Genomic DNA, 14,525 nt, shown 5'->3' on the forward strand with positions numbered 1-14,525 from the left:
GAATTCTTACCTAGCCCGATGCCGCCTGGGACCTAGCCACCAAGAAGGTGTGGCCACCGTCGGTGACATGTGCAAGTCCATGAAGTAGCAGAAATTGATCCTCCTGGAGTTCTGTGAGCTGCTTCTGGATGCCAGGTGAGTTGGATCAGCTTCTCACATTATTATTAATATTGTAGTTATTATTAATAAGATTGTCATTACAGTCATGATATGTGTAATGTAGCCATGTAATGGCTTAATGATGGGGATATGTTCTGAGAAATGCGTTCTTCAGCGATTTCATTGTTGTAAACATCATAGTGTGCACTTATACAGATCTACATGACACATAGCCTATAACTGTAATGGTATGTGCTGTGTAGTAGGTCTGTTTACACCAGCAGCACCACAAACCCATGAGTAATGCATTTTCCTATGACGTTATGATGGCTGTGCCATCAATAGGCAATAGGAATTTTTCAGCTCTGTTATAATCTTATGGGACCACCATCATATATGCAGTCTGTTGCTGACCAAAATGTCATGTAGCACATGACTGTATTACGGAATAGCTGATGTTGATAATGTTAAAGATGAAATTATGGCTGTGGACCAGCTATGGGTCCCTGAACAACCTCTCCCAGTCACCACCTGGTCCCTCAGGGCCTGACTTCCCTTCCTATCCCCCAGGGGCCCTAAGCAGCTAGTTCTCCCAGGCCTTCATGGAGAGACCATGGTGGGCATATCCCTGCTAATCCATCTTGGGATTTGCATTAAAGTTCATGGAAAAAGGTCAAGCATATGTCTGTTCTGAGCCCAGGAATGTTAATCAGTGGCTATACACATCCTAAGCCCGCAAAAGTCAGAATTTGAACATCAGAGGGAAGCCCAGAAATTCCGAGTTGGGCCCAGTACTTGCATGTGTGCTAAATACAACACAAGGTCTCCCTTGGGGTGGAGGTGGGGGTAGGGGGGCAGAGAAATTGACAGGCAGTGCTCAGGTACCATGGGAGACACGAGTCTGCCCAGAAACAAGGATGAAGTCAGTCTACAATACAGTATCCTCAGCGCTTCAAACCCCTGAACTGAAAATAACCAGTAAAGGTTTTAATTTGTTTTACTGTTTTTGACTTCTTTATTTGTTCAGACAGACTTTTATTATTACTTTTGCTGTTTTTAAACTCAGTAATTAAATTCTAGAAACAGAAGCAGCTAGATTAGAAAAAGTACTTTTAGTCTCGCCAGAATGTCTATGTGGCACTCTCCCTCTTTACCACCTGTGGGAAGCTGGGCACTTCATGTAACCTCGATAAGCCTTAGTCTTTTGGTCTATAAAATAGGTACAGCAAGTTCTCAATGTTATTATAACACTGATGAGAAAAAAAAATTGGGGGCCCCGGCCACTGTCAGGGTAGAGTGTGCACATTCTCTCCATTTCTCTGGGGACACCCTTTTCTTCCCACATCCCAAAGATGTGCACGTGAGATGAATCGGAATGTCTCCATTGTAAGCATCTGAGTGAGCGTGGGGGTGCATGCGCCCTGTGGCGGAAGGGCGTTCTGTCCAGGGCGGGGGCCCACCTTGAGCCCTGGCTGCCGGCAAAGGCTCCAGCCACCCGGCCCCGGACTGGAATAAGTGGGTTGGAAAAGAATGATCTGACTACTTTCACTCGTCTTGATTACATGAGTGTTTAGTTCACATTTACTTCAATGGTTGATATTAGAAGTGTTTTGGGTCCTTATTCAGAAGTTTGGTGATATTGTTGTGATCAGGAATACGCCATACAAACTTAACTCTTGTTTTATCAGAGCCCATGGCAGTGGTTTTCAACCTTTCTCGTCTCACGGCACACATAGACCAATGACTAAAATTCTGCGGCATATCCGAAATATATAGTTTTGCCAACCTGACAAAAATGTAGATATAATTTTGATTCATTCACACCAGACAGCTATTGTATTGGCTGTTATTTTTTTCTTTGAGAATCAGGGAAAAGAGGTCAGTGCCGCTGACTAAATAGTTATTGTATGTTTTTAAAATTCTTGCGGCACACCAGGGTAAAATTGCAGGCCTCTGGGTAAAATGGTTTTGTTACGTCGCTTTTCACTTCAAGTTGCAGTTCCTAAGAACCTATGATGACGCTGGGTGAGGACTTACTATGCACTCGTTTTTTTTTTCCTTAGTTTTTTTTTTTTTAATTCATTTTAGAGAGGAGAGGGAGAGACAGAGAGAGAGAGAGAGAGAGAGAGAGAGAGAGAGAGGAGAGACAGAGAGAGAGAAAGGGGGGAGGAGCTGGGAGCATCAACTCCCATATGTGCCTTGACCAGGCAAGCCCAGGGTTTCGACCCGGCGACCTCAGCATTTCCAGGTCGACGCTTTATCCACTGCGCCACCACAGGTCAGGCCAGACTTACTATGCACTCTTAACTGTTATCTTCCTCAAAGCGTGTAGTGAAGATATGATCCGATCAGGCAGGCATAGGAAGGTGCTTTGGAAACTGGAAATGCCAAAATGGTGTCCCGGCAATCATCCTTATTATTTAACCTTGTACTTGGAGCTTTTCTTGGAATACAAGGAACTCCTATGGCCAGGTGATGGTGAACCAGCTCACTTGTCAGAGGGCTGGCTGATGCACGCAAGCCTCTGTTTACTCATGCATGTGGGCATGTCTACACATTAGGCGCTTGTCAGGAGAGAGCAATTTAGAGCTGGTGCGCCCTCTTGTGGGTCTTCAAAAAGCCAGAGCTTCTGTACCCAAATGACCACGTTCCCTTCAAAGTGGCCCCAAAGGAAACTCCTTGCTGATTTGATGATGCCTCTTGTGCTTAAAACAGTCCTGCAACTTGAGGGACTTGTGTTCAGAGCTGGGCAACTTCCCTCTTCCGTATGGCTGGGCTTGGGAAACAGTCACGAGTCATCCCTTGATGGAGGCTAGCACTGCGCATGCGTAGTGCCGCCACCAAGTCTGAGAGCAGTCGGGTCACTGGCTCTGCAGGAAAACCATTCTTACCCCCCAAATGACACCACTGAAGGGGACCAGCCTCCACTGACCAGTAAGTAATTGTAAGAGCTGCTTTTTCCCTAGCCACACTTCCTACATGAAGAATCATATCAACTTCCAGGCTTTCCTCATGAAGCCATAAATGGTTCTCAAAATGAGCAAGTTCTAAAAGGTCCTTTTTAGAGTAGATTGTGAACATTTCAGCTCATCAGCTTACTTTCTGGATCATGTATTTTTTAATAATTGTTTATTCCACAAACACACACAATGACTCTAAAATGGAAATTCTCTGAAAGGCTAGTTACCGCAATAAATCCAAATGCTTTTTTTTTTTTAATTTTTTGTATTTTTCTGAAGTTGGGAACGGGGAGGCAGTCAGACAGACTCCCGCATGCGCCCGACCGGAACCACCCGGCATGCCCACCAGGGGGCGATGCTCTGCCCATCTGGGGCGTTGCTCTGTTGCAACCAGAGCCATTCTAGCGTCTGAGGCAGAGGCCACAGAGCCATCCCCAGCGCCCGGGCCAACCTTGCTCCAGTGGAGCCTTGGCTGCGGGAGGGGAAGAGAGAGACAGAGAGGAAGGAAAGGGGGAGGGGTGGAGAGCAGATGGGCGCTTCTCCTGTGTGTCCTGGCCAGGAATCGAACCCAGGACTCCTGCACGCCAGGCTGACGCTCTACCACTGAGCCAACCGGCCAGGGCTCAAATGCTTTCATTTCCATATTTTTCCTCCTGGTTCTGATTTTGTTCTTTATTATTTATTTATTTGCTTGAAGGGGGGGGGGGGAGAAAGAGATGAGAAGCATCAACTCGTACTTGCATCACCTAAGTTGTTCACGGACTGCTTCTCATACATGGCTTGACAGGGGGTGGGGGTGGGCTGAGGGTGGGGGCTCCAGCCGAGCCAGAGACCTTGGGCTCAAGCCAGTGATCTTGGACTTCAAGCCAGTGACCGTTGGGCTCAAGCCAGTGACCATGGAATCATGTAGATGATCCCACACTCAAGCCGATGACCCTGTGCTCAAGCTGGTGAGCCTGAACTCAAGCCAGTGACCTCAGGGTTTCAAACCTGGATCCTCAGAGTCCGAGGTCAATGCTCTATCCGCTGTACTACCACCGGTCAGGCCTGTTCTGATTTTATATAGATGTGCGTACATACATGTGTATAATCTTGACATTGGTGTATGAGGATTATGTTCTCCAATTATCCAAGTATAGTTCAGCGTCGCTAAAGGGTTTCTTAACACTTGCACTGAGTAGCTACGATAGGTTAATCAACTCTTCCTGCACTGGCCGCTGTTTAGACTTTGCTACTCGGAGTGTCGTCTGGGGACCAGCAGCCACAGCATCATCAGGAGTTGGTTAGAGATGTAGAATCTTCGGCCATACCCCAGACTTACCGAATCGGAATCAGATCTCATCAATACGCCAGGGAATGTGTGTGTACATTACAGTTCAGAGCGTGCAAAATGGTGGTATCCTTATGAAAACAGGGCCTTGCCAGGCATTCATCTTTGTGGGTTTCCCTCTGGGGGGGGGGCTACTGTTTAGAAAAGTCTGAGGGGCTTTAGGGACGCAGGTAAATTTAAGAGCTGTTCCCATCTCGTGTCCAGTCGGCCTTTAAAGTCAAGTTTCTTTGGAACTGTTCCAGCACTGAAAGAAAGTCACGTTTATATAGCAAAGTATCTGTTGCCCAACGTGGTCAAGAGAGACATGACCACAAAACACGAGAAGGGAGAGGGCAGTGAACAGTAGCAATTTTCACTCCTTACATGGAATGAAATTTATGTCATCCCTTTTTTTTGCAATTGTTTCATCTTACTTGGAGTTGCTATGTTTATGTTACTTGGAAAATGTGTAGGGACCCAGTTTTCTTCAGACCTGTGAGCATGCCAGTGTTTTGGGGGTCCTTGTCTATAAAGCTCTGAGGGGTTTATTTGTCCTATAGCAGGCTTGGAAACATGCCTATTTGGTAGAACTTCTCACCAGGACCAGATGGCTTCCCTCGTAAGTTCTACCAACCATTTAGGTAAGAATTGATAGCAGTCCTTCTCAAGCTCTTTCAAAAACTGAAGAGGAGGAAACAATTCCAAAGGCCTTTGATAAGGCCAGTATTACCTTGATACCAGACAAAACCACCACAAGAAAAGAAAACTACAGGCAAAAATCCCTGATGAATAATGATGCAAAAAAAAAATCTCAACAAAATATTAGCAAACTGAATCTAACAGCACATTAAAAGAATCAAACACCAAGTAGTTCTTGTCCTTGGAATGCAAGGATGGTTCAACAAATGAAACCCAATTAATGTGATACACTACATTGACCATATAAAGGGTAAAATCATATAGTTGTCTCAATAGATGCAGAAAAAGTATTTGATAACATTCAACACCATTTCATGATGAAAACACTCAATAAACTAGGCATAGAAGTAAAGTTCCTCTGCCTAGAAGAAACAATTGTACAACAGAAGTACAAATTGTCGGTTACCAAAGAGTCACAGGGATGTAAAGTACAGCATAGGGAATATAGTGAATACTACTGTAATAACTATATACATACGGTGCCCGATGGGTACCAGATTTATCAGGGGGATCACTTCCTAAGTTATATAAATGTCTAATCGTTATGCTGTACACCTGAAAATATTGAATTATCAACTAGAATTTAAATACAAATATGAAGTGAAGAAAAGTACCTCAACATAATAAAGACCATATATGAAAAGCCCACAGTTATATCATACTCATGGTAAAAAAACTGAGAACTTCCCTCTAATACCAGAAACAAGACAAGGATGCTCACTCTTGCCACTTGTATTTCACGCAGTAGTGGAAGTCCTAACCAGAGTAATTAGCCAAGAAAAAGAAGTAAAAGGCATGCAAATTAGAAAGGAAGAAATAAAATTTTCCCTGTTTGCAGACAACATAATCTTATATATTAAAAACCCAAAAGACTCCACCCAAAAACTGTTAAAATTCAGTGAAGTTACAGAACACAGATTCAACATGCAAAAAAAAATCAGTTGTATTTCTATACACGAACAAACTATCTGAAAAGTAGTAAGAAAAACAACCCTATTTACAATAGCACCAAAAAGAACTAAATACTTAGGAATAAACTTAACTAAGGAGGTGAAAAATTTGTATACCAAAAACTATAAATGATTGATTAAAGAAATTAAAGAAAACACAAATAAAAAGACATCCCATGTTCATGTATTAGAAGACTTAATATTCTTAAAATGTCCATACTACCAAGATCTATCTATAGGTTCAAAATCCCAATGGCAATTTTTACAAAAATAAAAAATAACAATTCTGCCCTGGCCGGTTGGCTCAATGGTAGAGCATAGGCCTGGCGTGCAGAAGTCCCGGGTTTGATTCCCGGCCAGGGCACACAGGAGAAGTGCCCATCTGCTTCTCCACCCCTCCCCCTCTTCTTCCTCTCTGTCTCTCTCTTCCCCTCCCGCAGCCGAGGCTCCATTGGAGCAAAGATGGCCCGGGCGCTGGGGATGGCTCCTTGGCCTCTGCCCCAGGCACTAGAGTGGCTCTGGTCTCAACAGAGCGATGCCCCGGAGGGGCAGAGCATCGCCCCCTGGTGGGCAGACCGTCGCCCCCTGGTGGGCGTGCCAGGTGGATCCTGGTCCGGCGCATGCGGGAGTCTGTCTGTCTCTCCCCGTTTCCAGCTTCAGAAAAATACAAAATAAATAAATAAATAAATAAATAACAATTCTAAAATTTATGTGGAACCACAAAAGACCATGAATAGCCCTGGCCGGTTGGCTCAGCGGTAGAGCGTCGGCCTAGCGTGCGGAGGACCGGGGTTCGATTCCCGGCCAGGGCACACAGGAGAAGCGCCCATTTGCTTCTCCACCCCTCCGCCGCGCCTTCCTCTCTGTCTCTCTCTTCCCCTCCCGCAGCCAAGGCTCCATTGGAGCAAAAATGGCCTGGGCGCTGGGGATGGCTCTGTGGCCTCTGCCTCAGGCGCTAGAGTGGCTCTGGTAGCAACATGGCGACGCCCAGGATGGGCAGAGCATCGCCCCCTGGTGGGCAGAGCGTCGCCCCCTGGTGGGCGTGCCGGGTGGATCCCAGTCGGGCGCATGCGGGAGTCTGTCTGACTGTCTCTCCCTGTTTCCAGCTTCAGAAAAATGCAAAAAAACCCCAAAAAACCATGAATAGACAAATCAGTCTTGAGAAATAAGAATTAAGCTGGAGGCATCACCCTTCTGATTTCAAAATATATTACACAGCTACAGTAATCAAAACAGTATGGTACTGGCATAAAGACAACATATAGCTCAACGGAACTGAAGAGAGAGCCCAGAAATAAACCCATGCACATATATGGCCAAGTGATCTTCAACAAGGGTTCCAAATATACACAATGGGGAAAGGATAGTATCTTCAATAAATGGTGTTGAGAAAACTGAGTATAAACATGAAAACTAATGAAATTGGACTCTTACCTTATACCACATAAAAATATCAACTCAAAATTAATTAGATTTAGAAGACCTGGTATTGTGAAACTATAATATTAGCAGAATACATAGGGGTTGAAAACTTACATCCACCCAAAAATCTACATACAGCAGCTTTATTCCTAATTGCCAAAACTTGGAAGAAACTAAGATGTCTTCAGTAGGTGAATAGATAAACCATGGTACACCCAGACAATGGAATAGTATTCGGTGCTGCGAAGAAATGAGGTATCAAGCCATGACAAGACATGGAGGAAACTTAAAGGCCTATTACTACATGGAAGAAGCCAATCTGTGTGATTCCAACTCGGTGACATTCTGGAAAAGACAAAACTATGAAGACAATACAAAGGTCAGTGGTTGCCAGTGGAGGTTGGGGGGGGGGATGAATAAGCAGAGCACAGAGGAATTTGAGGCAGTGAGAACACTGTTTGAACCACTATGATCAATACATGTCATTCTACGTGTCCAACCCACAGAATGTATGTACACCACCAAGAACGAACAGTGCAAACCGTGGACGTCGGGTGATGATGTGTCAGTGTAGGTGCAGCTGTAACAAACGCACCCCTCTGCTGAGGACACGGGTAGTGGGGGAGGCCGTGCACGTGTGGGCACAAAGGTATGTGGAAGATCTCTGTACCTTCCAGTTAATTTTGCCGTGGATCTAAAACTACTCTGGAAAAAGTCTTTTTTTTTTTAATTAATTTTTTTTTGTGTGTGTATTTTTCCGAAGTTGGAAATGGGGAGGCAGTCAGTCAGACTCCCGCATGCGCCCAACCGGGATCCACCCGGCACACCCACCAGGGGGCGATGCTCCGCCCATCTTGGGGCCTCGCTCTGCTGCAATCAGAGCCATTCTAGCACCTGAGGCAGAGGCCATGCAGCCATCCTCAGCACCCGGGCAAACTTTGCTCCAGTGGAGCCTTGGCTGTGGGAAGGGAAGAGAGAGACAGAGAGGAAGGAGAGGGGGAGGGGTGGAGAAGCAGATGGGTGCTTCTCCTGTGTGCCCTGGCCGGGAATCAAACCTGGGACTCCTGCACGCCAGGCCGATGCTCTACCACTGAGCCAACCGGCCAGGGCTAAAATTAATTCTATTTATTGTTTACATAGATTCTCATGTCTCCCCAAACGCATCCGCCCTCCCCCGTATTCCCCTCAACATCTCCCTTACCCCCTTCCCAACAGCTCCCTCCCCCCTTCCCTTCAGGTTCAATTCCACTCCTCAGTTCACATTGTTCCTTGGATTCCTCAAATGAGTGAGGTCATATGATATTTTCTTTCTCTGCATGGCTTATTTCACTCAACATAATAGTTTCCAGGTCCATCCATGTTGTTGCAAAAGGTAGTATTTCCTTCTTTTTCATGGCCCCATGGTGTTCCATATCCAGTAGAAGAGCAGGAGGACTAAGACAAGGATGTATTCCAGAAAACACAAGACAATAAAAGAAGATGAGGGCTGGTCTAGGCAATGCAGCTTGCAATCTGCAAGAGTTAAAAAGGTAAGACAGGATGACATCCCAAAGACATAACGCAGCACATCACCAGAACCAACAAGCATGTGTCTCAGACGGAGAGGGGCCACCACTCATTGGCACAGGCCACCAAGGCAAATCACTGTCAAATCTGAGGAATTAGGACTTAAAATAAAGATATTAAAGCCTTCCTGAGATTAAAAAAAAAAAAAAAAAAGCTAGATCACATAAAACAGTAACCAGTACTTGGATCCTCTCAGTGACCATGAGGGTAAATAAGGCATTTTTGCACAAGCCAGTATCTTGAAACACTTGAATAGCATCCCCCAAGGAACTGCTAGGGAACGGATTGCACTGGTTGATGAATATGGAAGATACAGACCCAGGAAGCCAGAGACTGAACACAAGCGTCTCAGGAAGACAAGGAGCACTAGAGAAGCCAGGGCAGTGGGAGCAGGCGCGGAGGGCTGGGGGCCAGGTGGGAACTACCACTTTATCTCTGGGAAAGAGAAAAACAGTACAAACAGGACCCTATCTGGTTTAGCACAAAATATTAAGTCATGGTGTAAACTATATAATGAACAAAACGTAAACATACCAGGTGAGTGGAGAGGGGAAGGGACAGCAGGCAGTGAATCCAGGGGTATCAGGAACTCAGAAATTATGTGTTCTTTGGATTGAAAATGTGTACACAGAACCTTCTTCTGTAGTTTTCTCATTTTCCACCACAAGGCAACCAAGTCATTCATTCATTCTACAGATCAAACACTGGCTCAGCTTTCTGCTACCTGAACCAGCCACATATCACCCCTTCTCTTTTTGTGTCTAGGAGCTGTCTTTGTACTGGGGAACAAAATTTTTGTTGCATCCACAAAAACACTTGTTCTTACCTAATTCAAGTGTGCTGATCTCAAATCTGACATTAGTTTTTCTCTGTAAGCTACAGGTTTTTTGCAATTCAAGATTTTAGGTTTTCATCTTATTGTAAAATTTTCAACATTAGTTTAATGTAATGAAGTAGAATGTCTTCTTGGGTGTTATCTTTGTGAAAATATAATAATTTATGTAATGCAGTAAATACACGAATAAACTAAAAGATATGATTGCATCAGAACTTGTCTACAATTTTGAAATAGAACATATTAAAACACTTATTTTAATCATAAAATTTGCGCAAAACTTATTTAAATTCTATTCAGGCAAAAATTTGCATTTGTAGCTCTTGCATTTGTGTACTTGTTGAGGACAATCTCGTTTGATGCTCCAGCAATAGTCTGCTCAGCACTAACAGCTCCAAGATTTTCAGGAAACTTATCAAGGTGACTGTTCAGGAAGTGAATCTTAACGCTCATGTCCCATCCAATGTTGTGGAAAGCCAACAGGATCCTTTGAACCAGAAGTTCATAGTTTTCTGCTTTGTAACTGCCACAAAAGACTGCCATGCTGCTTTCTCCTCCTTATTCATCTTCCCAGCAAATTCTTCGTCACATATGAGGGTTCGAATTTGAGGTCCATCAAATACACCTGGCTTTTATCTTCTTGAAAGACAGGCAGGAAAAGCAGAAATAATATGTTGAAAACATTCACTTTCTCTATTCAAAACTTGAACAAACTGCATCATTAAGCCAAGTTTGATGTGAAGTGGGGGGAAAATGATCCTGTCTCGATTAACTACAAGTTCACTCACAATATTTTTCACTCCTACTTCCAGAGCTTCATGTTTTGGCCACTCTTTCTGTGTCCAATGTTTCTCCAGAGCTCGGCTGTCCCACAAACACAGAAAGCAAGGATACTTCGTGAAACCTCTCTGTTGTCCTAGCGAGAAATTTACCATTTTAAGATCCACACAAATGATCCAGTAATGCTCCTCATACTTCAGAAAGTCGAGGACAATTTTTATGTCATTATAATCTTTTCACAGATGAGTTGAATAACCAATTGGAACTGCTGCAAAAACATTACCGTTGTGTAGGAGAACACATTTCAGACTCCATTTAGAGCTGTCAAGAAATAGCCGCCATTCTGTTGGACTATAAGTGGTAACACCTAGCTGGCTGAGAAGACCACTGATACCATGACAGTAAACAAAGTGTTTGTCTTCAGAAAAAAAGTCCACAAAAATTTGTTCACGCTTCCTGAAATGGGATACTTTAGCTGACCGGTGAAGTACATTCTTTTCTTGAAGCCGGGAGGCTAATAACTCAGCTGCTTTCTTTGATAAGCTCAAATCTCTTACTAAGTCATTCAATTTGGGTTGGCTAAACTGCTGAAGGGTTAATGACTGCTTGGCATCAGAAGAAGACCCTTCAGATTCTACAACCATTTCCTCATGCATCTTATCAAAATACACTTGATCACCATATTCATTTTCTTCTTCCTTAGAAGAAATAACACCATTGAAAACTAGAACCAGGAGTCTCAGAGTGTGGGATAGGTCGTATTGCTGAAGGAATATTAGGATATGCAATCCTATGCCATTTTTTCTTGCCAATGCCCTTTGTATGGATCAGACAGAAATAACAGTCACTGCTGTGGTCCTTAGGTTCACGTCAAACCATGGGAATACCAAAAGGCATTCCTTTGCGTTTTCCTTTTGTTCAGTCACGAAGCCTTTCCTCATAATCATGACACACAATATGAGGAGCCCAATTCTTGTCCTGATTGCCAAGGGGAACTTGAAAATAGGCAATATATGTACATGTCACAAATGATGCAATATTTCACCTTTGACATTGAAGTGTGTAACAGCCACATATATAACAGATGTCAGGACTATTCTTACATTTATACCTACTAGAAGAAGCCATGATTCAATCTTAAAACAAAGTAAGAGGGTGTGTTTATCAGATAATAATTTTTTACATTTGAAAACAACTACAATTATGTAAAAGTGATGTTTGTAAACATTAATTGCCTTGTGGTTATGTTCAATCCAAGAGTCTCTGCCCTTTAACTCCAATTGAAAAACCAATGCAGCCTGACCTGTGGTGGCACAGTGGATAACGCGTCGACCTGGAAATGCTGAGGTCGCGGTTCGAAACCCTGGGCTTGCCTGGTCAAGGCACATATGGGAGTTGATGCTTCCAGCTCCTCCCCCCTTCTCTCTCTCTGTCTCTCTCTCTCCTCTCTAAAAATGAATAAAGAAAAAAAGAAAAAAAAAGATTAAAAATAAATAAATAAATAAAAACCAATGCATGCCATTAACTGTAACAAAAAGAAATTAAAATTGCATAAAAACTAGAGCATGCACCAAAAAACGGATTTCAGATTTGGAATCAGTGATGCAGAAATATAGAGAAACAGTTCTAAAACCTCATGCAACAGAAAATGAAAAACAAACTGTTTCCCAATGTTATCAATCGGATTGTCACCAGGCGATGACACAGTGGATAGAGCAGGGGTAGTCAACCTTTTTATACCTACTGCCCACTTTTGTATCTCTGTTAGCAGTAAAATTTTCTAACCGCCCACCGTTCCACAGTAATTTGTAAAGTAGGGAAGTAACTTTACTTTATAAAATTTATAAAGCAGAGTTACAGCAAATTAAAACATATATAATTACTTACCAAGTACTTTATGTCGGATTTTCGCTAAGTTTGGCAGAATAACTCTTTATAAAACAACTTACTATAGTTAAATCTACCTTTTTATTTATACTTTGGTTGCTCTGCTACCGCCCACCATGAAAGCTGAAACGCCCACTAGTGGGCGGTAGGGATTAGGTTGACTACCACTGGATAGGGCATCGGACTGGGATGCTGAAGACCCAGGTTTGAAACCCCAAGGTTGCTGGCTTAAAATGGGATCATAGACATGACCCCATGGTCACTAGCTTGAGCCCAAAGGTTCGCTGGCTTGAAGCCCAAGGTCTCTGACTTGAGCAAGGCGTCACTCATTTAGCCCCCTGATCAAGGCACATATGAGAAAGCAATCAATGAACAACTAAGGTGCCGCAACGAAGAATTGATGCTTCTCATCTCTCTCCGTTCCTGTCTGTCCCTATCTGGCCCTCTCTCTGTCTCTCTCCCTGTCAAAAAAAAAATACATATCAAATGGATGGATAAAGAGCAATAGGGTTTTATAGCTGATCCTCAGTCAATATTGCAGGTAGTTTACCATTTTGCTTAGGCACCTGAATGCTTTGTTTTTTGTTTGTTTTTTAGATTTTATTTACTAATTTTTTAGAGAGGAGAGACACAGAGAGGGGGGAGGAACAGAAGCACCAACTTGTAGTTGCTTCTCCTTCGTGCCTTGACCAGGGGTTTCAAGCCAGACACCTCAGCGTTCCAGGTCAATGCTCTACCCACTGTGCCACCACAGGTCAGGCTGAGTACTACTTCGGAATCAGTGTGAATTCTATGGACATCCGCATTCCTACGCATTTCCCAGGCTGTCCTTAAGGATATTTTTTCTCTGCTTAGGCAACCAAACCAAAATCATATATAATGGAAGAAAAGATTTATCCAACTTCCTATTTGGGTAATATTTTCATTTTCTGTTTTAAGGCAAATGTCGTACTTCTTGACACTGAGCCTGTGTAACATCCTAATAGAAGGAATATAAATGACATCACAGCAAAATTCTGCAGAACCATAAACACAAGGATGAGACAAGAATGAGAGTAGCTGCTGGCCTGGTGTCCAGGCTCAGGGACATGTATCTGTGTCCAGGCTCCTTTGTGTGTCTGCATGTCTGCAGGGCGAGAAGGGTCTCATGGGAAAGTGTGTGTGGCACCCTGTGGGCGCACAGTTGGCCATTTGTAAAGCTGCCTATCTTCCCTGCGCAGCAGTATGCGGGCATGGTCACCCTCTTCACTCATCTTTGGGTCCCTCAAGAACAAATATTAGATAAATTTGTTGAATGAAATTGTAGGAAGCTGAGTTTCTGGATTGAAGAGAGATATTTTTAAAAATTATTTTTATTCCAGAGAGCACTAAAAACTTGGCAGGAATGTTTAGGATAAAGCTAAGGAAAATGACGTTTTGTGGAAACATGCTATGATAACACGCAGTTAGGATAACAACTAGAGACAGCTGGGCACCCTAGGGCGAAAGCCCTGTGTGGACGAGGGTCCGGGGCCTCTCTGACCCGTACTGGAAACAGTGAAACAGCAAGATAAGATTCAGCAACAACAACAAAAATGTTTAGGCTCTTCGATCAGAGATTAGGAGTCAGCATGTTCCTTGTCCTTTATTTCACCCCCTGAAAACTTCTCTTTGCTTCTTTGAGTTATTTGTACTTGCTAATATCTGAGTAAGGCTGGGGACAGGGCCTCAGTCCTTTGGTCTTCTGACCCGGACTGTTGACTCCCCCTGGCCCCCTCAGTGCATTTCATCTGGTCTCCAAGTAATCATTGTCTCCACGACAATATCTGTCAACCGAAGAGTAAAATATTAAATGTGGATAAAGCAAACCAAGTTTGTTTGAGTAATATTTGAAAGCCTGTCACTTTTCATGGGCACTGAAGTGTCTAGAGCAGTGGAAACAGTACACGAGTGACTATCACAGCCCGGGGAGCTGGTGTCAATAAGCCAAGGAAAAGTCAGGCCACTAAATACACGACAATCCACCAAGAACTGTGCCA

Source organism: Saccopteryx bilineata, chromosome 9, assembly GCF_036850765.1.
Source record: "Saccopteryx bilineata isolate mSacBil1 chromosome 9, mSacBil1_pri_phased_curated, whole genome shotgun sequence".
Taxonomy (NCBI): domain Eukaryota; kingdom Metazoa; phylum Chordata; class Mammalia; order Chiroptera; family Emballonuridae; genus Saccopteryx; species Saccopteryx bilineata.